The sequence below is a fragment of the Pezoporus flaviventris genome, unplaced genomic scaffold (assembly GCF_033815535.1).
Source record: "Pezoporus flaviventris isolate CSIRO_AGI_PZ_B2104156 unplaced genomic scaffold, CSIRO_AGI_Pfla_v1 ptg000013l, whole genome shotgun sequence".
Taxonomy (NCBI): domain Eukaryota; kingdom Metazoa; phylum Chordata; class Aves; order Psittaciformes; family Psittacidae; genus Pezoporus; species Pezoporus flaviventris.
In genome coordinates this window covers 32,890,460-32,916,823 of record NW_026892561.1, presented here as the reverse complement: position 1 = coordinate 32,916,823, position 26,364 = coordinate 32,890,460, and the positions used below count along the sequence as shown (strand labels likewise).

Here is a 26,364-nt window from a genome sequence, read left to right as displayed (position 1 = left end):
TTCTTAACCTGCTGCCCGCATCTCATCTGCTTCCCTGTAGACAATAGAATCTTTTCTTCCTTTTTTTTTTGTTTGTTTTTGTTTCTTTTTTCTTCTTTCCTTCTCTTCTTTGTGTTCTGCTTGTTTCACCACGTATCCCACTATATTTTCTGCAGGCTCACTCAGCTCATTGTGTCCCCACTGGTGGCCTTTCTTCTGCCTTTTGGCTGCCTCTTATTTTGAACAGCAGCTTCCAACCCTTCTTTATGACTATTTTCAAGGCAATGCTGCAGGGCATGTACTCTGCGCTGAGTAAGATTTAAGATGCTTTGGGATGCAGTTGTGAAACTGGAGTGGTGGTGGTACCTTCATAGTGGGCTACCTCAAAAAAAAGGTCCTGATGGAAAACATAAGGAGTATTGCTGCATTTTGAAAACCAGTTCAAGCTTTGTATGACTGTAGTCTACACTGTGGAAATGAGTATTTTTCTTCTGCATTAAGATCACTAAGGTAGAGCTGTGGGCAGAATAGTCATTGTAGTTCACCGTGAGATTGTACAGATTTTAGGAATAACTTTTGCATAAGAAAGCAGCAATGACATTTAAACAGCAACAGCTAGGCAACTCTTAGGAACATACCTAATCTCTGATTTTGGAAGGGAAAAGGATTTGAAGATACACCCGTTTGTAGATGCATGGCTGCCAGCATTAGCACTGTGTGTGGTGGGAGCTTCCAGCTGTGCCCAAAAGCTTGGAGCTCCATTCAGGGTCTCTGCCAAAGTGTTGTGCCTTCTGCCTGCAGGCTGGTGTGTTTTTGAGCATCTGCATTGGCTCTCTTTGGCATCTTGCAGAGAGTTTCTATTAAGTTTATCTCTATTAAGAAGGATGTAGGGAGAGAAACCTAATCAGGCTGCTTCATGGCTGGGGGGCTACGGGTAAAAGCAGGAAGATTCAGAGAGGTCCTGAACAATGCCATCAGCCAGCAGATAGCTGCGCTTCTGTTAGGAGACTGAAAATCCAGTTGGGTCTGGGGTGGGTTTTGAAATGGTTTGCTCTGTCTTTGAACTTGCTTAATAATATAGTGTCATTAATGTGCTTCTAAGCATGTTAACACAGCTGCAAGCTATTGTGTTTTATGGATATAACAGATCTTGTATCCCTGCTCAAAGAAATCTTATGGGAAATTTTCCAAGAGCTCATTAATAGCAGATACTAAATATATATTACCACTACAAGAACAAGTACTCTTGAGTCTGGTTAATTGTTGTGTCAATTAATGTTGTGTAAGAACTTCCAAATGAGCTGGTGGGTTGAAGGCTGCAGATAGGTGAGCGACTCTGTCTGTCTCAATCTGCTTTCTGTTCTTATACCATCCAAAATTACCAAAGCAAATCTCTATCCAGAGCTAGAGAAGCATATGGTTCCTGGAGGACAGCACATGCTGAGTTAAAATAAAACCTTTCCCATAGTCATGTGCTTGAGGGGTCAATTGGTCTGAGTCTGAGGTTAGTAATATCCCATCATTGTTTTTTACGTTTCAGAGGTAGAGTTCTTCCCTAAAGAACTGTGTAAGCCATGAAGACTCTTCTGCCCTTTCTTAGTTTATGTATGGGCTATTACTTATTTTTATAATTACAGGTGATGATGATGACTTCCCTCCCCCCCCCCCCCCCCCCCCCGGAAAAAATAACCTTGAAAAAGGGTAGAAAAGATGCAGTTTGGTTATCAGGGAAGATTTTCCCCTTTATACTATGTTACAGATGGAATGAGGTGGCTGGCCAAACGAGCTATGGACTTCTGTCCTTGCCATCCATGTTTTTTGTGAGGAACAGAAGAAATGACACTTCAAGTAAGATTTAAGAGATTTAATTTTTTTTTTTCTTTCAGAGCTGCCTTATAGCTCAGTCCAAACTAGGATTTGGACTAGCATTGTGTGCTGAAATGAATGAGATCTGGGCACCCAGAGCAGTTTGGCAGATTTGAGTATCTCAGCTGCATAAGAAAAGGTAATTCATCTCAGCCAAGTCCTTGGTGTTATTAACTTGGGGACTCAGTTCTGCTGTTCTGGTTGGCTACGAAGGCACTAGAGTTTGGTTCTTTATTCTCAGGCACGTCTAATTCTGGTACTATGGAAATAAAATAATTATTATTAGTTCACATAATTTCAGTATATTTCAGTAATATAAAAAGCAACAAGCAACAATTTTTACTAGCTTGGCTGATAGATGAATGCTAAGAAATAAAATACAACTTATGAAAGAAAGAGTATAAAATAAATAATAGAACTGTCCCTCCTCATAGCTTTCCAGAATAGTTCAGAATAAATAACTTGGACTAGTTTTGCATAGAAAATCTGATTAGCAGGAAAGGGCAGTTTTCCTTTAATCTCAAGAATAGCAATTAAAAGGAAGCTAAAATAGCTAGGAAAAGAGCTACAATTAACACAGTACTGCTGCCCCTTTCAATTGTAAGTTGCAGGAATGTTGATTTGATTCATCCCTTTGAGAGCTGTGTCTTCCTGGTAGGTTAAAGCCCACATCTGAAAGCAGCTCTACTGCTGTGTTTATGTGGAGTAAATGGCTGTTCTAAACACCGGCAGCTGCCTACAGACCAAAGGTAAGTTTGCTCTCAAGTCTGCTGACATTTAAGAGCTGGATTACAAAGTTTTATAGATGTAATTTAGAACTTTGAACAGAAATAAACATGTTTATAGTTGGTTATCTTCTCAGCCATTGAAAGAGAGGATACGCAATTCAGTATAAGTATTTAGTTCATTTGCATCTTGTACATAGAAAGACTTACAGCTTATACCTATAAGCACTCCATAGTCTCTGGCTTTCTCTATGTAAATATATACAGGGAGAAAGACTGGAAAATCGGTTTCTAAATTGAATACAGTTCAGCCATCTTGCTGTTGGCTGAGTTCCAGGATCATGTTCCACAGGAAGCAGTAATTCTTTTTGTTTCTTAGGGTAGCTCTTGATACCAAAATGCTTTGGCAAGCTGTGGTCATGGCTGTGTGTATGACATGTTACTGTTAAGAAAAGCAGTTAGTAAATGAATCTGGAGTTGCATCAGCAAAAGGCTTTTTAAGTCGTGCTTTATATGTGGTTTTACTGTGGTATAATAAAATAATTTGGTAATTGAATTCTTTTGTTGTATTTTGTTGTGAGGTGGCAGGTACTAGTTTAGAAATTCATATGGGCTAGATATGGATTTTGATGTAGTGATTCCTATAGGAGACTATACTGAGGTACTCAGAGACAGGGGAAATCCCATCTAAAAATATTTTCTTAGTGTGCCTCCTTAAATGTGCACAATGAGTATTTTGATCTATTTTCTTGAAATAGAATAAGCATTTTCTTCTCTCAAGGTATAGGTCCTGCTTAGGGAACTAGGAACTTGAATTTATTTGTCATAGTCCCTTCCTTCCTTTTTAACATGATACTGCCATCATGTCTAAAGAAGCATATGTTCCCTGTTCCACCCACCTTAGCAGAAACTTAGATCAGATGGCAGAACTTTTAAAATGCATGTCTACACTATTTCACTTGCCTTTCTACCCTAATTATAAAGCTCTCGAAGAGGAATGCCTTTGACACTGTCCAGTCACCTGGTTACACTGTTGCCAGTGGAGTCTAATTGCTATTTAGCATCTGATGGCTGACTTCAGGCAAGCAGCGAGAGGTGCACAGACAGCATATGCCTACCACCAGGAACGAAAGGGTCAAGGGCTGCATGGCAGTTGATTTAAGTAGGATGAGGGTCATAAATCGTGTACCTGGCACTCCTAGATCTTTGCTTTCTGTCATACTAAATAGCTTGTTCATTTCTGCATTGAGACATTTACCCACACGAGTGCTCCCAAGGTCCTCTCTGTCCTCTCCACCCTCTCCTAGTGCTGTAACAGAAGACGGAAAAATTGCTTTCACAAGGAGTAAATGTAAAATAGTAGCATGGCAAACATCTCCCACTTAGAAAAGGAACAATCATCATTAGAGAAGGTGGATGGAGGTCAGGACAGTCTCTCCAAGGTAAATTCATGTGCAGCTTTTTGCTGCTTCAGAAGCAGCAGAGCTCTGTAATAAGCAGAGCTCCAGTGATTTGGAACCTCCCACTTTACCTAAGCCCTCATATCTTGTTTTCCTTAGCATTTTCTTAACCTTCAAAGAGGAATGGATTAACTTTTAAGTAGACATGGTCCTGGCAACTGTAAGAACTTGCATTTACCACCCAGAAGAAACTTGTCAGTGGAATAAGTTTAGAAGAGTAGGGAATGATTCCTTGCTTAATTATACATTAAAAAATGGTAAATTTATTCCTGTAGATTATTCAAAACTAATTATTCAGTCACCCTTAGGGAGCACCGTGAAGCCTGTAAAATAGGTAACGCTTGGGTATTTCTGCTAGAATAGAGTCCTCATGGTTATGGGTGAAAGAGTTTGAACTGATGATTAGCCCATGATGACTGAAAACGTGTGAGGAGCAAAGGGATCACATCAGTTCCTAATCATCACAGTCCTATTAAAAGATCTGTCTTATAAGTGCAGCAAGTTTACTGCTCCTGTATCTCATACCCACTAACAGTTGTTTTCTTTTGACTTGAGATGTGAGATAGAAGCTCCAAAAACTACAACATATGTTGTGGGGGAGAGAAGAGTTGGGACCAAAACACTCTTTGGGCAAAGCCCAGAAACTATCACAATATTATTTGTGACCTAATAGTGAATCACAGTCACACGTTTTATACCTTGAGATGTATCTGTTGCACTGGCATCTTCTCTGCCTTGAAAATGTGAAAACTCGTGATACAGTGTAAGTGCTTACAAGCCAAGGGCAGCTTGGGATTCATTCTAGATGCCTCTAACAGCTTCAGGGCCACCCTGGACCACTCACTGAAGGATCTCGTTCACCTCTGCCAGCTGTGCTTCTGATGTCCCTTTCTGGGGGAAATACAGATTTCCACATTGGAGTGATCTTCTCTTTGGCCTCAAAGTATTGTATTTAGTAACTCAATTTGTATCATTAAATTTATGAAATAAGAACTTTTGTTTTGCTGAAGGTGTAGGTCAACCATTGGCAGCCTTCTGTCAACAACATCCTTACAGTTTAAAACTCTTTCTGGAGAAAACTCTGACTAAATTGGAAAAGACCTTTAAGATCATCAAATCCAACCATAATAATCTGGATCTGGATGGTGAGTAGAGATCTCTAGACCTTGTGCTTTTCTTGGTAGAGGGTTGGAAGCATTAGCTGATTGTGGGGCTGAGGGCAGTGTGACGAGGCACCCTTACTCCCCGCCTTTTAGCCTGTGAGATTTTTATGTTGGTTGAGAAATCCTTTCACATCTTCAGAATGTGCTGCTTTGTTAATCACTTCAGAAGGCCAGAAGGATGGCTCCCACTTTCCCCCCCCCCCCCCTCCATGCAGCACTGTCTACTCGGGATTCTTGTTCTGTCCTTGGCTGGATGTTCTCACAGGAGACAGCTCACAGAGATTGCAGTCAAGATGTGAGAACACAAAGCAGTCAGATTTTATGTGCTAAATATTCATCCAGAAAACAAACTTTCCAGGATGATCAGAAAAAGAAGAACCTGTTACTTGATATTGTTACTAGCTGAGTTTTATGAAGCCAAGTTGAATCTAAGATGTGCCACTTTGTGTAGGACATCATACACCATGCCACATTTTACCAAAAAACATGGTGTAGTAGAAGTAATAGAGAACTTTTGCTCCTGTAATTAAGTATTTCTGCCATCTTTAAGTCCAGTTCCTATAGGTAAAACTATTTAAATAATTTTCCAATAAGAAGTTTGCCATTTAGTTTTATTTGCTAGGTGACAACACGGAGTAGTCAGTGCATTATTTAGAAAATTAAGCAACAGTACCTACAATTCAAAGAATTAATATATCCACACACTCAAAAAACCAAACAAATCAAAGGGAGTTCATTTGTTTGACAGCCATACAAACTGAATAATGAAATGGAAAAAAGTCATGAGCTTGAAGTTATTTGGCTTGGAATAATTTGAGATAGGAAGAGAGAAAATATGGGTGGAAGGAACAGGAAGGGAGAAAAACTGTTCTAAATGGCAGTTTAAATTGATACATTCTCTACAGGACAAACTGCCTGAGGTTATAAGTATATGAGTGTCAGTGAAACAAATATATAACAATGAAGAATTTGAAAAATAAGTTAAAGTTTTACAAGACGCTACTTCGAGCTTTAGAAAAAATGTGTTTTGTGACAACTGTATTTAGTAACAAAACCTTAAACCCTGCTAATTCTGGGGCATTTGCTGATTCATCTGCTTTCATTCAGGCTACTGACAGGACTCCAGTTTCCCTTCTTATTCTGTCAGCTCCTCTGAACTGTATCTAAAGATATGACTTCACATGGATCCAACAGGCATAATAGTGCATAATTTTCTCTTTGAATAGTCAAGCTTTGAGTTTGCTCTAGCAGCATGTGTTTTGGCAGGCTGTAAACATATAGTCAACCTGATCTTTCCTTATTTGCACTAGGTCCCAGCTAATCCTATCATCTTTTAGCCTACACAGCTGGCAGAAGAGCTGTTGATGAAAGACTATTCTTCTGTATGAGGTCTGGGCTTTGGTTTTACAGTTTTGATGTTCCTTGGAAGAAGGAGTGAGAGGCAACAGTGAGGTATGATCTGCATCTCTGTAACTCTAATAACATTTTTGGGTGTGTCTATGTTGTGTTGCATTCCCCTCCTCCCCCCATTTTGATGTGAATAAGTGGAGATTGAGCAAATTGGTAAAGCTTTGTCATAATATGCTGGGCTTTTTTTCTATATATATTGCTGAGGTCACGCAAACTAGCCTCCACTCTTAAATGCCAGGGCATTGCATCAGACTGGAGTTTTAGTACAGTGTACTCTGGGTGGCTGATTTCTGATGGTGTCTTATTCCTAATCAATATATTAATTCTGTTGGAGAACTGATCTGGAATTTTATTTTATTCAGGCTTAGTAAGGAAGGCATTAGCACATCTCTGGGTGACTGAAACTACATGTATACAGTAATCCCCACATAGATTGTTTTCAGTTTCCCAGGAGTGTTTTTAATCTGTTTACATTTTGTTAAATAAAAATCCCTCACAAAACTGGGACACTGTCTTTGCAGGCCAGCGTTATTCATGTGTGCCAGAGGTTATGGATGAGGAATTGGTTTAGAATCTTTCTGTTTGAAAACTGGTAATTTCTTACCATTTTCAGATATTTTGGCATGTCACTTTCTTTATTACATTTTTTTTTCTGTTCGTGCTGTCCTTAAAATTTCTGGCATAACTCAACATTTTTCTCAATCTGTTTTACTGACGGTAGACACACGAGGATTTAAAATGTCACCAAGCCTAGAGCTATAGATATGGAAGTTCTGCATAAAAGTAATATAAAGGTAGAATTCTTTCATTCTTAACTATTTTGGTATGAGTATCAAAACAATTCAGTAGGGCCCGACAAGTAGGGCTAACAAGAAGCATGACAGCTTCTCTTTAGGAAACACTGTATGTGTTACAATCTGAGGTTAACAGCAATAACATTTTTCTCTCTTCTGGTTTTAATAAATGCCTCAGGGCATTGCATTTGGTTAAATCAAGCAGCAGACAAAATGTAATGCACTGCTAACCTCTAAAGTATGTGCAAAAAGTTTCTTCATAAAATATGTATGCAGAACACAGTGCTGCAATGATAATGATCCTCTCTAGGTTATTCTATAAAAGATTTAGTATTTTAGGGTCTGTAGTCTTTGATTTCTTTTTTTTTTTTTTTTTAAAGGAGTTCCAAGTATTTTACTCTTGTATTTGTTTATTTTTAATGAACTCTGCATTAGCATATGAAAGTCATATTAACATATGCTGAGTACTCACTTTATGTTTATTTCTACATATTTAGCTGAGAAGAATTGTAATATAGGCCTGTAGATGGCATTCTTGCTCAGCAGTTCAAAAGTTACAGAGCTAGTTTCCTTTTTCATTCTGATATGGAAGATATATTTTAATTTATGATGCTCCCTTCCCCCATGTATATGTTGCATATGCTGTGTATAATCCATTTGGGGTGGCTGGCATTTCTGCAGAGTATAAGAATGATAAAAAGTGCATTGAGCTCTCCTGATAACCATTTAAGTGATTTCTTCTACTGCCTATGTTTGACACCAACATAATCTGTAGTTAAATGTGTTTCTTGTTAAAGCCTGTAGTCCTCAGCTTGATCATGTAGGTAAAGGTGTACATGGGGGCTGTTCCAGTTCCTTTTTTTTTGTGGAGAATGGGGTCTTTTCAGGCAACAGAAATAGTTACTTGTAGGAATACACTGCTGTTTGCTTTATGTCCTCCTTGTGTTAGGTATCATACTGCAAAAGAAAGAAATTGCTCAGCAGTTACCGTATACCTCGGGACAACCCTTTCTGAATTCAGGTGCAGGACATTGCACTGTAGCTGAGCATGTAGCCAGGACAGAATCATAGAATGATTTGAGTTGGAAGGTACCTTGAAGGTCATCTAGTTCCGTCCCCTCTGCCACAGGCAGGGACACCTTCCACTAGACCACCTTGCTCAAAGCCCCATACAACCTGGGCTTGAACACTTCCAGGGATGGGACAGCCACAGCTTCTCTGGGCAAACCTGTTCCAGTGCCTTACCACCCTCACAGTGGAGAATTTCTTCCTAATATATAATAATCTAATTTCTAATTTTAAATATCTAATTTCTTCCTAATATCGAATACCTATTTACGCACAATACCCTTGTGAATGCCAGTTGCGCAGTTTTTTTCATGATGTGCTTGCTCTCTGGCCAATACTCTGCAGGACTGTTGGCTAGGGAGGGAAGAAGAAAGCAAACAGAAAAGGGGATGATTTTCCCCAAAAGTTGAATTCTTTTCCTGGCTCATCAGAAGACAGAAAATAATGTCAAAGCCTGAAACTTCCCATAATGCAACAACTTCCAGGGGACATCCCTGTTATATTTTGCAGTGGTGATGACATATACCTGATTTCTTCCTTAAGATCTTAGATTAATGGATTCATTTTAGGGCTAAAATCAAAGTCTCCCAACAATCCATGAATTACTTTCTGTATGGTAGGAACTAGCTGTGTGTGTGTGCATTTTGGGGACTGGGTCTTAATTCCTTAGAACAGCCTGTTTGTCTGTCTTGCTTTGTCCTGCTCTTTGACTTTTCCTGTGCTCTTGCTACAACTTAGCTTCTGCTCCCCAAAACCAAGCAAACTATTTCTAATATTGTCCTGGGTTCAGCAGTAGCAGTCATTTTTCTCCTTCTTGGTAGCTGGTGTAGTGCAGTGTTTTGACTTTCAGCTCGGGAACAGAGCTGATAACAATGATGTTTTGGTTTGGCCAAGGACTTTGTGAGCCTCATGCTCTGCCAGGGAGGAGGGGAAGCCAGGAGGAAGCAGAGACAGGACACCTGACCCAAACTGACCAAAGAGGTATTCCATACCACAGCACGTCATGCCCAGGAGGTAACTGGGAGTTAGCCGGAAGGGCTGGGAGACTGCAGGGTTGGAGGAGGTATCAGTCAGAGCTTGGTCGGGCTTGGGGGGCAAGTTATCGGTCAGTGGGTGGTGAGGTGTTGTATTCTCTTCCCTTGTTATTTCCTTTATCATTATTATCATTGGTGGTAGCAGTAGTGATTTGTGTTATACCTTAGTTACTAAACTGTTCTTATCTCAACCCGTGGGAGTTGCATTCTTTTCGATTCTCCTCTCCGTCCCTCCGAGAGCAGGGGGAGGGCAAGAAAGGGGGGGAAGTGAGCGAACGAGTTACCTGACTGGGTTTAAACCACGACAAATATGCTAATGCCTTTTCTGCTCCTTATATGGAAGATCATTTGGTTGGTTACCAAGCAGTATTTTATCTTTGGGGTAACCATCCCTTCCTGCAGAGTTTAAGATGCAACCAACCAACCCATCCTTTCTCTGGGAACAGTGAAGGTCTATTGGACTAGTATCTGAGTTGCTGTCACAACAGGGCATGCAGTATTGAGGGTTTGCTCTCCATAACCTAGCCTTGCCTCTTAGAGATCACCTTTGCAAGAATTATGCTTTAAAAACATAATTGTCAAATAAAAAAATCCTCAAAACCTGGTTTGGTCAACTTGTGTTAAGTAAATAGCAAACCCTGTGTGTGCAAATACTGCTCAATACTACTGCAGTGGTAATCCTTTGTGAGAAAGAATACGTAAGAAATATTCCTTCATTAACTGAAGTCAAAGGCAGACAGTAAAACATTCTTAATGGATAGACACAGCAGGATAATGTTGAGTTAGAATAAGTTACAGTTTTAGTAATTTTATTGGATATGATTGACTTTCTTCTAGTATTTCCTCCATGGTTTCTCTTCAGGAGACCTTGTTTTAATTGTCAGAAAAACTGAAAAGCAGTGGCTAGGTGATTATGCAAGGTCACTGTTGTCTTTGCAGAAAGCTGAAGGAAGAAAAGCAGTAAAAGAGACAGTTTTACTAAACGTGCCTTATCTGTCATTAAGCTACATGAAAAAAAGCATCCATAAAAAGAAGAAATGATGAGCCTGTAATGTCACTTTGCAGAGACCAATGTACATTGTATTACTGAGTTCTTGATGATAGGGGATATTTAAAATTCCAGACTAACGTCAGTTTCCATTTGTTTATAAAAGCAAAGGGTCATATTTGTTTTTCTTGCTGCTGTCAGCCTTAAACATCTCCTATGCAGTGCACCATACACCAGCACTAACACTTTTTATTTTTATAAAGTGCCTTGGAGCAAAGTAAATGAGGGTGTCACATGTTTTATCCTGTAAAGCATGAAGCAGACTTTTCCCTCTTCTGGTATTCTTGTACTTTTTAGATCTTTCAAACTGCAAGTAGTATTCTTTTAAATTAGTGTAACAGTGAGGTCTGATGGCTCCAGCAGACATCATGCATTGAACTTGAGATAGGTGGAATATGAAAAATAAGAGGCTGATAATGTAGACTATGCTATCAACAATCAGATTATTCCAATGCCTTGGAGTTCTAGTCATGGACTAGACAACCTGGTAGCCTGGTTATGCTCAAAACAGGACAGAGAAGGTTTTTTTTGCTGTGTGTTTTTTTTTCTGTTTTTTTTTTGTTTGTTTGTTTGTTTGCTTGTGTGGTTTGGTTTGTGTTTTTTTTTTGTTCTGTGTGATTTTTTTTTTTTTTTTTCTAAAAAAGTTTGCTTCATAGGTGGAAGACAGGAGGGAAGTGATAAAGGAGGAGGTGGAAAGGGTATTTATCAGCTTAATAGGCAGCAGTCTCAGTACATCAGTGGCCTAACTGCTGTCCACTTCCCACCGGTGAGGAGCAAGAGGAGAAATAGAGACACATGTTCTTAGAGTACAGAGGGGGTATTCAGTTGCTGTGATTTAGAATCCAGAACCCCATTCACAATTCAGTAATGTATTCATATGAATATAGGGGCATTTAGCTTTCTAGTATTAGGGGAAGGCAGATGCAGGGACTGTGAGAATGAAGACTTTAGGCCCACTGTATGAGAGGATCTGGCTCAAGACCATCTTAAGAACCAGAATGTACACAAGTCCATGGGATCTGATGAGATCCATCCACGGGTCCTGAAGAAGCTTACGAATGAAGTTGCTAAGCCACTAGCCATCATATTTGAAAAATCATGGCAAAAACTTCCCCTGTTTAAGTTTTAATCCATTACCCCTTGTCCTATCACTACAGTCCCTAATGAAGAGTCCCTCTTCAGCATCCCTATAGGCACCCTTCAGATACTGGAAGGCTGCTATGAGGTCTCCACGCAGCCTTCTCTTCTCCAGGCTGAACAGCCCCAACTTTCTCAGCCTGTCTTCATACGGGAGGTGCTCCAGTCCCCTGATCATCTTTGTGACCCTCCTCTGGACTTGTTCCAAAAGTTCCTTGTCCTTTATATGTTGAAGGCACCAGAACAGTACGCAGTACTCCAAGTGAGGTCTCACGATTCTGTGGATGTTTCCACTGCTTTTTTTCTTTGCAGCACTATGTTTGCAGAAGAATGTGGCTTCTATGTCTTGTGGTAGGGTCTGTAGAAAAAAAATGATGGAGATGGGATGCAAAGGGAGAGAACAGGACCATGCTTTTATTCCGAGTGACTTAAGTCTTTCCCACCCATAGAAGGAAATGAAAGGTAGCTGAAGCCACGGGCAGCTGAGTAAAACTGCTTGGCACTACTCCATCCTTGGGGTTAAGCTGCTGAATGTACTCCCTTAAGTCTTAAGGGGTAACGAGAGGATATGAAAGAAAGAAAAAAAACAAACTACTTGTTCACAGTTTTATCTAAACTAGTTCCATCTTTCTAAATTAATACATTTTTTAACCAGCCCTGGCAGATTAAGCTGATATAATTTTTTCCACACTTCTTCAGTATTTTCTGTTGTGATCTAGGCTGTATTCTAGGAATATCACAGAAACATAGAAAAGATCATAAAATGGAATGTTCTTCTGGGATATCAAGAAAGGAATGAGAATGCAATGCCTTTTTACTTTACATTTTCATCTTGCATCTAAATATATGTCACATTAAAGAGGGACTCTTAGCCTCTCTTGATAACTGTAATCATGCTGGGACATTGCTGTTCTCAAGGTTAAAGACATGCGTTAACTTTGTGTGTGTTTGAAAACAAAGAAAAGGAAAACTGTTTAACTAAAGGAAGTTTCAGTTTCTTTGTACTTGTTATCTATGTAGTCCTGTCACTGGTTTATCAGGAGCAAAATATATTCCAAAAAGCATGCTGGAATAAACAGTACACACAAGTTTTCTCTGATGAATACTCGATACAGAGCTGTCTGCTGTTTGAACCAGATGAGTTTACACATTACTTTCTTTCCTTTTTTCTTTTTTTTTGTTTTTTCTTTCCTTGGCTATTGAAATGTAAATCCCAGGAGTAGGAAAAGTCATGTGGATTTGTGACATTCAGTAACAGACACTGAATTCAGAAACCAAAGAACATGTTGTTTTCATTCACACCGCGACTTCTACAGCCATTCTTTACCTCTGGCAGAAAAAATATTCTGGTAATTAATAGTCATTTAGTGGTAAAAGCCACATTCAGTCCATATTGAATCTCATAAAAGGATTTCTGTTGATGTGGCAGCACTGTGACCTCACTACTCTTAAACTAATCTAATAAAATTATTAATGCTTTTAAGAATGGCAGTTTAATTTTTTCAGCCATGATTGAGTAAAAACTCCTTATGCAGTGGGAAGAAAGTAGCTGATAGTCTCTGGAAAATTGTGTTATATTTTTGAGATGGATGATAAGGGTGAGAGAGACCTATTACTGGAGAGGTGTTGTGATTTAAACTCAGCTGGTAAGTAAGTACTATACAGCCACTTCCTCACCCCACCAATTTCCTCCATTCTGGATGGCTTTGGGGAGGAGAACAAAAAGAATTTAAACCACATGGGTTGAGATAACAGTTTAATAAGTAAAAATACGATATGATACTGCTAATAGTAATAATGATATAGGAAATAACAAGGAGAGAGAATATGAAACTAAAAGGGGAAAGGGGAAAAAAATCCAATAAACACAAGTGATGCACAATAAAATTGCTCACCACACGCTGACCGATACCCATCCCAACCCAGGCAGCGATCAGTCCCTTCTGGGTAGCTGCCCTCAGTTTATATAATGGGTATGATGTGCTGTGGTATGGAATACCCCTTTGGCTAGTTTGGGTCAGATGTCCTGCCTCTCCTTCTTCCTGGCTTCTTGTGCCCCTCCTTACTGGCAGAACGTGAGAGACTGAATAGTCCTTGATCAGGGTAAGCAATACTTAGCAACAACTAAAACAGAGGTGAGTTACCAGCATTGTTGTCAGACTAAAGCCAAAACGCAGCACTCCATCAGCTACTAGGAAGAAAAGTAATGCTATCTCAGCCAAAACCAGGACAAGGGTAATAAAATAATAAAGGGTTACTTGTTTTATTAATATCCTTATGAAATGTTAGGTACATTATAACTGAAAATAACCCCAAAATATTTAGCCATTAACTATTGGATGCAGTTTTATGGTTAAACTCCCATAAACTTCTCTATATCCACTCACAGTGGATGGCTGGGGGAATGTTTTTACTATGCTAGAGCAAGTAAATTAATCAGCACCTTGGGAAAGATACTGATTTTCAAAATCTGAGTGAGAAGGTACACACCTCAGCCAGTTGAGCGTATTTAGCTTGTAAAATGGGAGATGAAGTTTCAGTATTTGCATAGAAATGGTGCTAAGGAGCTATGCTTAGCATGGAAGGCACGTGGCAGAAGTCTACTTGAGCAGAGGCAGCTGTGTCATGGAAAGCCAGGGGAACACCTTGCATCCAGCAGAGATGTCTTTTGCAAGGACCCTTGGCTCTGAAGAGTTCAGAATTTTAATTTTGTTGAGCTAAAACTCTGGTAACTTGCTGCTTTTGTGCCATTTTGAGTCATTTTGGGAGAAACCTTTTCAGACAGCAAGTTAGAGTCTTGTGGGATTTATAGGATCCATGTATAGAGATGAGGGAGGCTATAAAACACTGCTATAGAGGCATACAGTCAAGAAATCCATTAAAATAACTCTCTGTTGTACTAAATAAATGACATGAATATGTCATTCCTCTCAAGTCATTTCTGTATTTCAGAAAGGAGTGACCTAGTGAAATCCATTTTTCCTAGTACTGCTAACATGGGTGTAGTGACTTGTGGGATTGCACAGTGTAATCTGGCATTTACACTGTGTAAACAGTGTATACTGCATATATACAGAAAAGCATCCCTCATTACAATTAAGACATTTTATGAAGCTCATCTTACGTAATTACTCTGAGTTATATGGTAGGTTTTATGATTAAGACATATGACAGAATTTACTAACCTAGCGTGGAATTTTAGATATTAATGGAAGCCCTTAGTAAAAGCTCAAGGACTTTATTAAATGAAGTTTGAATAAAACATGAGCTAGAAACATATGAAACTTTCGGAAAAATACCTGCAAGCTGCTGACTAGCCCACACATTTCATAGTACCTGTACTAGTACCAAATTCTAGTCTTATGCTCTTGGCATGAGGTGGGGGGCAAGGCAGTGTTGTTGATATGAAACACTATCAAGGAAGAAAAAAAGATTCTGAGTTTAAGGAAGTCTGGGTACCAAACCTCATATTACTATTGTCATTGTATCTGAAAAGAGAAGGAGGACATTTTTTTGTCAAAACTTACAGCAACTATTTAAGATGAAAGGGGTATCAAAAGCATTAACAGAGCACTAGGCTCAGATGAACAAAGCTGGTAGAAGAAATTTTATTGTGTGGTCTGGATTATTTCATGGCTTTGAAACATTACTGAGGTCAGCAAGGATTTGTCAAAACTTTCAGCTGAAAAGGATGGGGCTATCAAACTGTGTGACACAGCAAGCCATGCCATTTAAAGGCATAATTCTGATTAATGAATTAGGTGTACCAGTTTAACCTAGTTATTTGGACAGCAGTAGGCATAGACACAAAGCACATGTGCCTGATAGTAAAGCAAAACCTGTAAAGCTCTAGTGTGCTGAAGCTGCTTTTCTTCCCCAGTGACTAAGTCACGAGTCAGTGATGAGCAAGACTAACTCATCATAATGTAAAGACAACCACTATAATCTTGTCCAGGTCAGTGTCAGTATGGCTTATTGGCAGTATAAATACTCGGCATGGAAGTTAAAGATGCCTGAAGGCAGCCTTAGTTCTCGAATGCAGTTCAGTTTAATTCAAATGTCATATTCTTAGTTCATAACAAGAGAAGCTGATGTACTGTAATGCTGACTGAAATATTTGCCATTGCTAAATGCTTAGAAAGTAGCTCCATGTGCGAGTAAGTAAGTTTATGTTAAATAAGCCTCTAAAGATTAAGCAGAGTTGGCCTTTTATTTTCTTTTTTATTTTTTAATGTGGGTTTTCTTTTTGGGTTGGGTTTTCTTTTTTTTTTGTTTTTTTTTTGTGTGTTTTTTTTTTTTGTGTGTGTATGTTCAGGTAATGGAACTTTTTCCAACTGTACTTACTTGAAGGGAAACTTGTTTTCATGGATACACAAGGGACTGCAATTTATTGCCATCTATTTTTATATTTAGAATTACATGACTAAACTCATGAATAGGACTTCAAATAATAGTGTATTTTCTAAAATTTCAGTGTGCCTCTTTCTGTTGAGACAGATGCTACAACAAAGAACTAATATTGAGTAAAGCAAGATCAAGAGCCTTAGAGCCCCCATGGAGAATAGAGACCAAGTGATGTTCACTGGTGTTTCCTGACCTCAGGAAGTTTAAGCATGGGGTCATCTGAGCAGAGCCAACTCTAGTGCTTTTTAGCTGGTGGAGAACCCAAGAGAAACTTTTACTGTTAATTGTATTTAAAATTTTGCTAAAAAGTTTACATAAATTGACTTTCCCTCTTCCATTTTCTAACAAGCTGTTACATGTTGGCATGTCAATATGAAGGCAGTGTAAAAAAGAAAATTTGCAAGATTTATAAGGGTCTGGTGAAGATGCACCTCACTCTCCTGAGGTAAGAGGGGCCCTGTGCTGTCTGGTAAGCAAAGAAGGACTTTGTGGATTCATAACTGTGTGCGCAGAATACACTTGGAGCTTAGACAGGCAGGATGCAGGACCTGCAGGTTCCTCTGAGAAGAATGAAATGTTTGTGACTTTCAAAGGTGTTTGTCTGTCTGCCCTGGTCTTGGAGAATTTAAAGAAATCTAGTGACAAACATGATTTGGGATTATCCTAAGTGTACTTGATTCTTCTTTTGATAAGGGGAAGATGAGTGGTGAGATCCCTTCTGCCACTTCTTACCTGCCTGGTTTTGAAACTAAGATGCAGCCATGTGAGGAGGGCCAGAAGGATGATCAGGGGACTGGAGCACCTCCCATATGAAGACAGGTTGAGAAAGTTGGGACTGTTCAGCCTGGAGAAGAGAAGGCTGCGTGGAAACCTCATAGCAGCCTTCCAGTATCTGAAGGGGGGCTATAGGGATGCTGGGGAGGGACTCTTCATTAGAGACTATAGTGATAGGACAAGCGGTAACAGAGGATATTTAGACTGGATATAAGAAGAAGTTTACTGTAAGGGTGGTGAGGCACTGGAATGGGTTGCCCAGGGAAGTTGTGAATGCTCCACCCCTGGCAGTGTTCAAGGCCAGGTTGTACAGAGCCTTGGATGACATGGTTTAGTGTGAGGTGTCCCTGCCCATGGTTACAACCCCCCTTTGGAACCAGATGATCTTAAGGTCCTTTCTAACTCTAACTATTCATGATTCTATCATTCTATGATTATATGCATGTATTTGCTTCTGTCTCTTTTGCTGTGGAACATGTACATGTCAATTTGTATTGAGCTGTGCAGACAGATAAGCATAGATTAGGTGTTTGCTAAAGCTAGGACTGTTGTTACCAAGAACAGGAATTTCACAGTATTTGCTTTCCCCCTTGCAAAAATATAAGCAGTGAGGATGTTGCAGTAAAGACCTTTTTCCATGGTAGTACAGATTGTAAATCCAAAGGGCATTTATACAGTTATTCCAAAGGTACATTTCTGAGCTGATAGGTTAGTATTTTAGTACCAGTCTTATAAAAGTGTATTTGCTTAATTATTTTTAACAGAAATCTCACTAAAAATAAAGCAGAAACCAAAAAGGCCCCTGAAAGGGGCATCCCCTTGAAAACTTCACTATTCTTGTGAAGATGGTGAAGGATTGCTGGATGCAGGATCTGATGAACAGGAAATAATAACTGTTTTATTTGAAATTTTCTGGATAACATACGTGCTAGGTAGTTTGTTTTGGAAGAGACTGACCTTTTCTTCCTTTTCTCTTTAATTTGACACACTTTACTAGTAATTAGTAGTATTGGAAGCTGCAGGAAATCACTTTGTAGTATATAATCTCACATCATACCTGAATATATATGAAGTCTCAATTCTCTTCCCATGTAAGAGTGGAATTCATTTAGGGTTTACAATGACTTGATGACGATAGTAAGAAGATATTTACCTCTGCCGCCTTTGTCATATCAATGTGCCTGCACTTGTTTGTCTGTATCCATTCTTCATTGGTTCTCTCAGAGCTCACATCCTCTCTCAGTAGCATTTCACATATTCTTGGGTCCAGTTCTGCATTAAGAATTTCAATTTGCTGATGGTGCCACACCTCTTTATGCCACTGTGTGACCCCAAATGAATATGCAGTGAACTCTAATTGTACTGTCCACTGTATGGTTCATGGCCAGGAGTAACTTCTTGAAAGGTGAAGATACCTGAGCCTGTATGACCAGTTGTAGAGCACTGTTACAAGCAGAGTAGCAATGCAGTAATTTTGTTATGGGGTAACTCAGGGTGGTTAATCCTGCTCCAGCACAGTCTGTGATACCAACACCTGGCTTTCTTGGCATACTGGATTTCCATCCTGTGGTCTGACCATTATTCGACCAAACACCAATGAAAAGATTTATCATGATGATGCATGTTCAACTTATTTTAGTTTTTCTTATCTTTAGTAGAAGAGACATTTTGTATTCTCAGAATTGTTTTAATGACTGTCGACTTCTGGCAAATTTAAGGCCACAGCAAACAGAACAAGCCAGTGTGCATAGGATTATTTAAAATATATTATGGTCTTTTAGATTGTATTTGATGGCTATGCATTGCCACAGCGTATAATAGTGCCCTGTGACATATGTCAACCCTATGTGACAAGTGGCATGAGGAGTAGATTTGAAATATAGAGGAAATAAATGCAAGAATCAATGGCTTCTGCTGGCTGCAGTGAACTGTGCAGGCTTCTGTGCTTGACATTTTCATGTTTTATGCAAAAGAAGAAATTCTTCTGGAATGTGTTAAGGAATCTGCTCAAAACCATTATAGTGAGAGAGTCAAAGAAAATATGGTCATGAAGAAAACGGATAACAACCATACCTTATGTCTGCAGGTACTTGGAATTACAGCTCACGATTTCATGAGCTGTTTGGATCTAAAGAACTCAAACTCAATGATTTAGGAAAAAAACCATAGTTTAATGGAGTTATGTGGGGATTACCTTATTTTCTCTTTCAGGGCATTTAGAGGTTGTAATATTGTTGCATTAGCAACAGGTAGGAGAAGGGGGAAAGTTTTTTTTTTTAACCTTAAGGAAACATAGTGAAAATTGTTTTTATTAGTTAGCTTTGTCTTGCAGTGTTATTTATGTGATTGCATCTGTTGTGGACCACTTTGGTCCTAATGAAAAGCTTTGACTCTCATTATCTTTCTTGTTTTAAAAAAGACATTTCTTAGCCTGCATTTTGATTTTTTATATGAATATATGGAATATGTTACTATTTTCAAGGTGGCTGATTTTGAAAAGTGAGCCCTAATTTTATAGTTGCAAATAACTGGGTACAATTTTTCTGACTTGCTTTATCGCTTTAAAATGTCTGATAATGTCTATGGTTGAGTTACTTAAATGCTTATAATGTATTGTTGCATTTATTGAGCATCAGAGAGAGGTTATTTGTGTTTTGTTTTCTTGTTTTTGTTGTTTTTTGTTTCTTATTTTTTTTCCTTTTAAATATAAAGCTGGAAAAGAGTAGAATAGGTTAGTTTGATAGCCTTGTATCATCACATGTCAGACATAAAACTTTGGAAATTCTGACTAATGCCTAAACTCATAAGATAGAGTGGTGAGATGATAGAAGTTTATGTGGGGTCCACTCTTCTTGCCCTTTAGTTTTTTGGTTCTTTGAATTCTTTTTTATTACTGTCAAAGAGAGGTATAAAACATTCTTAAATTGGAGTTAATCTTGAAACCTCTAACAGATTAAAAAAGGATAAAATAATAAAAACTCAAACATAAATTTGCAAGAGTTGCTGACAGTATTTAATGAAAAATACTTGTATGATACAAAGGAGTTATGGGAACTGTTACTGCATCTTGTGTAAAAAGGAAAAAAACCCACCTCCTATTGCTATTGTTTAAATATGCTGTTTATACAAAAAAAACTAACAAGCTATTACCTCAGCTATGGCTTGGTACTGAATGTGAAGATGTCAAAATATCTGCCTATTAAAGTAAATTATTTTCTGTTTTTTTTTACCCACGCAACTCATGGTATGAAACTGCAACAGCAGATGATTATTGTCCCTTTAATGTCTAGTATATTTTGCCTATATTGTCTTATTTATTGAACATTTTCTAAGCCACTACTGATGGTTCTTAACCATTTTCAGTTTTAACCAAAATACTTGTTCTTATTTTAAGAAGAAGAAGCTGAACCACTTTGGAAGTAAATATTGACTGCTGTTTCCTCTGTGCAGTGAACATACCTGTGTTTGGGAATTCTCAAGACGAAGCTCAAGTTATGGCCTTCTCTGCCCTGCTTCTTAATCACCTTTTTTATGCATCTACAGAGTGGGTAGTGAGTAGATGACAGTAGGATGGAGCTCCTATACTGGTGACCAGTTGTACTACCAGCAGGACTTGTTCCTGGTCTCTCCACACTCTGTTTTCAAGTGGGGTTGTAGACAACTGACTGCTGAGAAACAGAATGGCTGCCACTAGCTCATGTGGGTTGGCATAACATATCAAAATGTTGCAGTGAGCATTTTTGCTCTTTTATTTGAGATATATTTGCATTCAGGTAACCGTCCATTAACATGGATTTAATTCTATAATCAAGGCATGTACAATATGGGTTAGAAGAATTTGTTTTTTATGCAGGAACGTTTTTGCTCAGAAAGTTTTAAACCGTTTGCTCAGGAATTAGCCCTACCTTGCATGAAAACGAGTCCCATTCTTGCTAGAAAAAAAAATAAAATCTGTCTCTGCTTGAAGGATTTTGTGATGAAAATAGACACATTTTAGACAAAGGTGAGAGCCTGGTCTGAAAGTGGATTTTTGTTTTGCTATTAATATTTCATGTATTTTTAAATAGTTAAAAGCCGTACCTGACCAATAACTAAGCTATCCAGGTGGCTGCAAATTAAGTGGTTGAAAGAGTTGATGCAAATACTGGCAGTGACAGGAGTGGGATTTATTTTTTTTTTTTTTCTGGTGGAATAATATTTTATACAAATTTAGGTTCCCCCCCTCCCCCCTTAAATGTTTTCATCTTTATCCCAGTTTCTCCTATGGTGCTGTTCTGACTGATATAACCAAGACTAAGCTTCACATTCTGAATAATCCGTTAATTTCTATGCAAGATGTGGAAGTCTGGAGACTAATTTTTGTAAGTATTGTGTTTCTAGTTACTTTCAACAGAAACTTTTTGTTCCAGCTGAATGCCAGATGGAGGCCTCAGATGTTCGTGTGTGATGCAGAATTTATCCAGTGGAAAGGATGCATGTACCTAAAAGCAGACTGGAGCTGAGATTGTCCTAACTGGAACATCCTTGTATTGTTCAGATATCTTCCTGGTTCAGAGTCATAGTACATCGTTCAGACATGTAAAATGCTGTGTGAGCAGACAAATGTAGGGAAGAGCTGCACTGATAAATCCGTTTTTTGCTGTTTGTTCATGTTAAATTCAATTAAAATGTTACTTAAATGTAATAAACAAGGGGAGAGCACTTAAAATATATATTTAAAAAAAAAATTCTTTCAGCTCGCATGATGTTTTTCTCCAGTTTTGATAGCTGAAGTGATATCACCTCCATGGGATGAGATATTGGCCTTATTTTATGGAAAGATAAATTGAAGTCCCGTGTCTTGGGATATGTGAGAGCCCCCTCAAAAGCTTCTTGCAGGAGTCCCAGGATCCTGAGCCAGAATAAATTCCAGACTAAATCTTTATTATTTTCAGGCAGAGGTGAAGTATTTTGTCTGTTGGATGAAATATATATTTGATAAATCCTCAAATCTGAGAATGAGGGGTACTGGGCAAATTAACAAATGGCACTGCTGGTTATAATTTTTGCAATGTCACTGTTTTGACAGATTCATTTTCTTTCATCCACTATGATTGATAAGTGTATCTGTCTGGGATTAGAGAAACTTGCTAGAAGGGGAGTGCTTGAAGGTTAGATTGTTCTAAGGAGAAGCTATATTTTCCTGCCAATTTTGCTTGGTAAGGTCAAGGTTTTTTTCCTTGCTTCTGTACAATGTAGAAAGCAATTAAGATTGATTCATGCCATTAGCTACTTGACTTCTTTCCATTCTGGTTGCCTGTAACCATTCTAGCAGGAAAAAAACCTCAAACCAACATCGCCCAGCCCTGTCACTTAGCCTGTACTGCTGGAAAAAAGCTTTCGTCACACTGGGCAACATTTTACTGCTCCAGAGGAGATGATGTGTTATGTTCCTTACTCTTTAACTTTAAAAATATATCAGAGGTATGTAGTGCTATCCAAGCAAATTATTGAAAACTTCATCAACGAAGCAGACATGAGAAAGTTACTCATATCATGTTTAAAGAGGACAAAGTATTTATATATCATGAACATTTGGGTCTAAGGAAACCCATTCATTATTTCACTGACACAGCAAATGTCATCCCAGGAACATGTGGCAGTCTCCAGTGTTGTCATAACAGCTATGCTTGTATGCACATTTAAGTGTGTACAAAATAAATGATTAAAGCAAAAGAGCAGGCCAAAACTCTGAGAGAGTCAACTAACAATGTGTTTCTCTTCCTCTGACTGATGTGGGACATTATTTTATGCAGAAGGCCAGTAGAAGGTACTTTGATATTTAGGATGGATGAATAGAGACAGTAGTCCTGGCTGGAGCAGGGTGATGTGAAACAGTCCCTGTACCATTGCTCTAGAGTCCAGAAGGGAAGACTGCTAATAATTATTTTTGGGTAATAGCCTTCTTCCTCTTGCTCCTGATTTGTCTTCACCTCATTTCATCTTATTATTGGTCTTTTACCTCTATTTAAAGAAAATAATCCAATTCTTTGCATCTAGTCTGTTCTCCTCTCTTCCGCAGTTCTTTCTGCCTTACGTTTCTGCCCAAAACACCTGTGTAGCAGCAGGTGTTTATTTCTACAGCCTGGTATTTTGAGGGCTGTAACCAGAAGTTGCTTTCTCTGGATTAATACTGCCTGAGCTCAGTCAGCTTTTGGGACAGGTGTTACGAGGAGAAGGCTGCTGCTGGCTGGACTGCTAAATGAGAAAGGATTACAAAATTGCATTTAGTGGGTGCAGTCAGTGCCAAATGACAGATAGCAAGAAAGCCTTCAATTAAGAAATGTTAATCAGAATGACCCCTAAGAAGTGCAATCTTTGTATTAATGGGGAAGAGAAATTCTGAGTACCTGAGGTCACACAAAGACTTGATATCCTGGCACCCCAGTGTTCATTGTATGATGCATAATAGTGTCTGAAAAATGTAGCACAAAGCATCATGCTATTAGTTTAATTTGTAAAGCTTTCCCCCTCCCCCCCCCCCCCCCCCCCATGAAATAGGTACTTGCTAGCTGAGGTTAGTGGCTAAAAGCTGTGGTGAATTTCTTGAAATGGGTTTGAAGACCTTAAATTCCATCCGGTTCACCTTCAGACACAGTGGAATTCACAGAGAAAGTCCTAAACTGATGTCTGAGACTTTCCACCATCCTGCTAGGAGCTGAGTAAGCTTGGACTAGAGGGAGACCATTTTTTAACTTCTCTGTGGTGATCAGAAATGCAGCAGCCCTGCCCCAGCACTCTGAAGAGTCCCCTTATCCCTGGGGTGTGCTGTGTTTTGAATAGCCAAGGGCTCTGATTCAACTGGGGAAGGACCAGAAGATTCATACTTGATGGAGAATTATGCTGGTCATGTTAAGTCTACTCTGACCCATGTCAAACTCCTGTTAATACAGAGAGTTGCTCATGGGTTTCTAAAACCAAGCCACTCAATAAGCCCATCCACCTCTGAAACAGTTCAGCGGCTTAGCATATATGGAAGCAGGAGATTTGAGTTCAGCTCTTTTCCCTAATTTACATATGCCAGAATCAGGTTAGGCTGTAGGCTTTTCTGCACAAACTTTTCTGCTTTGTTAGAAAGAATAAAATGTTCCTTGCTTAATATTTTTTTTTCAGCAAAAGTTTGAGAAAGACTCTGTTGTTGAGTTGGCTCTGGGAAACATTTAGATCCCAGGACATGATTCATTTGTGTCTCAGTGTAGAATGCTATTCCCATAACATAAAATAGGGAAAGTTTTAAATAGGGAGGATAGAGATAAATAGCCTGACCAATCATTAAGGTGTAATTCTCATCTAAAGAAGATGTGAGATTAATGAAACTACTGTAGCAGAATGGTTCAAAAACATACCTGTGACCCAGGCAGAAGATTCAGGGCATTTGGATTCCTTCCAAAGGTAATAATCAATAAATTCCCTTTGGGGAGAGGAGATAATTGAATCCAGGTCTACACTGTAACTGCTGGACTCATTCATGACCATCTTCAGGCCTTTCTCTTTTCAGAAAGAGAGCTGGCTTGCTTTCTGAAAGCTCTGAGCAGGGGACAGAATGGTAATATCCGTGACAAAATAAGACTCCTCATCCTAGGCAGGGATGGGATCTGTCTGCGGTATTTCCCACGGATGTTTTCCAGAGCCTCCCCTACTCCATAAGCTGGCTTTTATAAGAACCAAAGTTTGCTCACAGAGTTCATGTCTAAGATGAGTGTTGTGAGTCTGTTGGTGTAGTGAGATCATGTGTACTTTTTGGAACTATGCACAACGAAAATATTTATTGCTTTAAAGAAAGCATGATAAAAATCCCTTTGAAAACCTGGTCATTAATTTCACAACAGGAAATACGGAGTGCTGGGCACTTCTGAAAGCCAGCCCTAAGTTTCTGACAAAATTTTAATTAAGACACATGAAAGAGAAAGTACAAATGCCTTGATGGTTGCTCTGTTGTAAATTTAAATACCTTAATTATAGGAGCTTGGCTTTGTTTGTTTTAGCATTCTGTGTACTTCTGCACTTTGGGAGGCACTGTTCTTCTATCTGGGGCTATGTCAAGGCCACACACTTCTACTCTCAGTTAACTTAGAGCCCTTCTCCTGAAAATAGCAGTTCTAGTGTAGGTGCCATTGCTAAAAGGCCTTTTCCAGTTATCTTGCCTTTCAATGTGGGAAGACAGAGGATGTGGTAAAGCTTTTGTTTGCATGGATTGAGCAGTACATACAATTGGTTCTTTTGCCAGCAGCAAGAGCAAGAAGTCAATCTTGAAAAGTTTTCCTCTCTTTCTTTCTTCAAAACGGCTAATGTTTTGAAGGTACAGCTCTGTAGTGGGAACTGGCTTCTCGAGGCTGTTTGCATGGTACTGTGAGATACTGCTGAGACTGGTGTAGGACATTTGCTTCATGCTGCTTGGAGCTACCCTGTGTTTCCAGTTGGCTCACTGATCCCTGCTGGTCATGGACTGACACTATTATAGCTCGGCAAGATACCATAGTGAAATTTGAAAGGGATGAAAAGTGTTAAGAGCACAATGGGATGCACATTCTGAAAAGCTGGTTGAGAAAGCTGAGACTTTGAAGTGCAAAGAGGGTGAAATCTTCCCTGTGTAGGGAACTTGAGTGAGTCCTGTATACCATGTAAATTCCTGTTAAACCATCAAAGTAAGGCTTAAGTTGAGCTGAAGTGAATGGGTTTCATGCAAGTGTTCTGCCTGTGGGTAAACCTCACCCTGGCAGCTTATTTTTTGGAAAATAAGCTGTTTAGGGGAAACTGGAAAACACAATGCTAAGTCAAGCTCTAAGTAGGTGTCTATTATACAGGTGTACAAATCGGGACCCAAATCTATTCGCTAGCCCCTCAAGCGGGATAATATTGTCATGGAGAGGGCAGAGGCTGGTGGCTGACTCACTGTGGCTACAGTTTTATCTTCAAATGATGAAAGATCTGAGGAGATGGTGTGGGAGGATAAAAGGGAGGGGATCCAGTGGGGGAAAGAAGGGATGAAGAACAGCAAGGCAGGTGGAAAGGAGCAGTACCAGGCTCTGGTGTGTATTTTACCTGAGAGGGCACTGATTAACCTGAGGGAACTGGGTAGCTCCTGAGATTGCTGAGGGTCTAGGCGGTATGTTTATGGATGTTTGTGAATTTCAGTGTGCTGTTTAATAAGGTTAGGGCTGCTTCCCCAGGAAAAACCCAATCCCACCAAAACAAAAATACTGCCCCCTCAATACCATACAACCCCTCCCTGCCCCAAAACAAAAAACCAAACCAGCTCCCAAAAGCCAAAAAACCCCCATAACTAAACAAACCCAAGTCAGGCACAAAGTACAGTGAGAGTCACTGATGGCTAATGCTGTTTCTAGAAAGCAATTCTTGGTTGCAGCACCCCAATAAAGAAAGTGGGCCTTTCTCCCCTTTGTATTCTCTAGAGCAAAATGTGGCTTATTTTACAAATGCATGTATTTATTAATTGTATTCA

The 26,364-nt window shown here is 39.2% G+C and overlaps 1 long non-coding RNA gene across 3 annotated transcripts in view; it reads left to right on the top strand.

The window, feature by feature from the left end:
• The window catches only part of LOC133268213 (uncharacterized), a 75,257-nt gene extending 62,611 nt beyond the window's left edge, over window positions 1-12,646 (top strand). Inside the window, exons 2-6 of one of the 3 annotated variants that reach the window (XR_009743002.1) lie at window positions 1,866-1,984; window positions 2,504-2,594; window positions 6,531-6,645; window positions 12,134-12,239; window positions 12,404-12,646. This is a non-coding gene — a long non-coding RNA (uncharacterized LOC133268213). Of the gene's footprint in view, window positions 1-1,865; window positions 1,985-2,450; window positions 2,595-6,503; window positions 6,646-12,133; window positions 12,240-12,403 lie in introns of all 3 variants that reach the window. The other 2 variants (XR_009743003.1, XR_009743001.1) reach the window with 2 other exon arrangements.
• The last annotated feature ends 13,718 nt before the right edge of the window (window positions 12,647-26,364 follow it).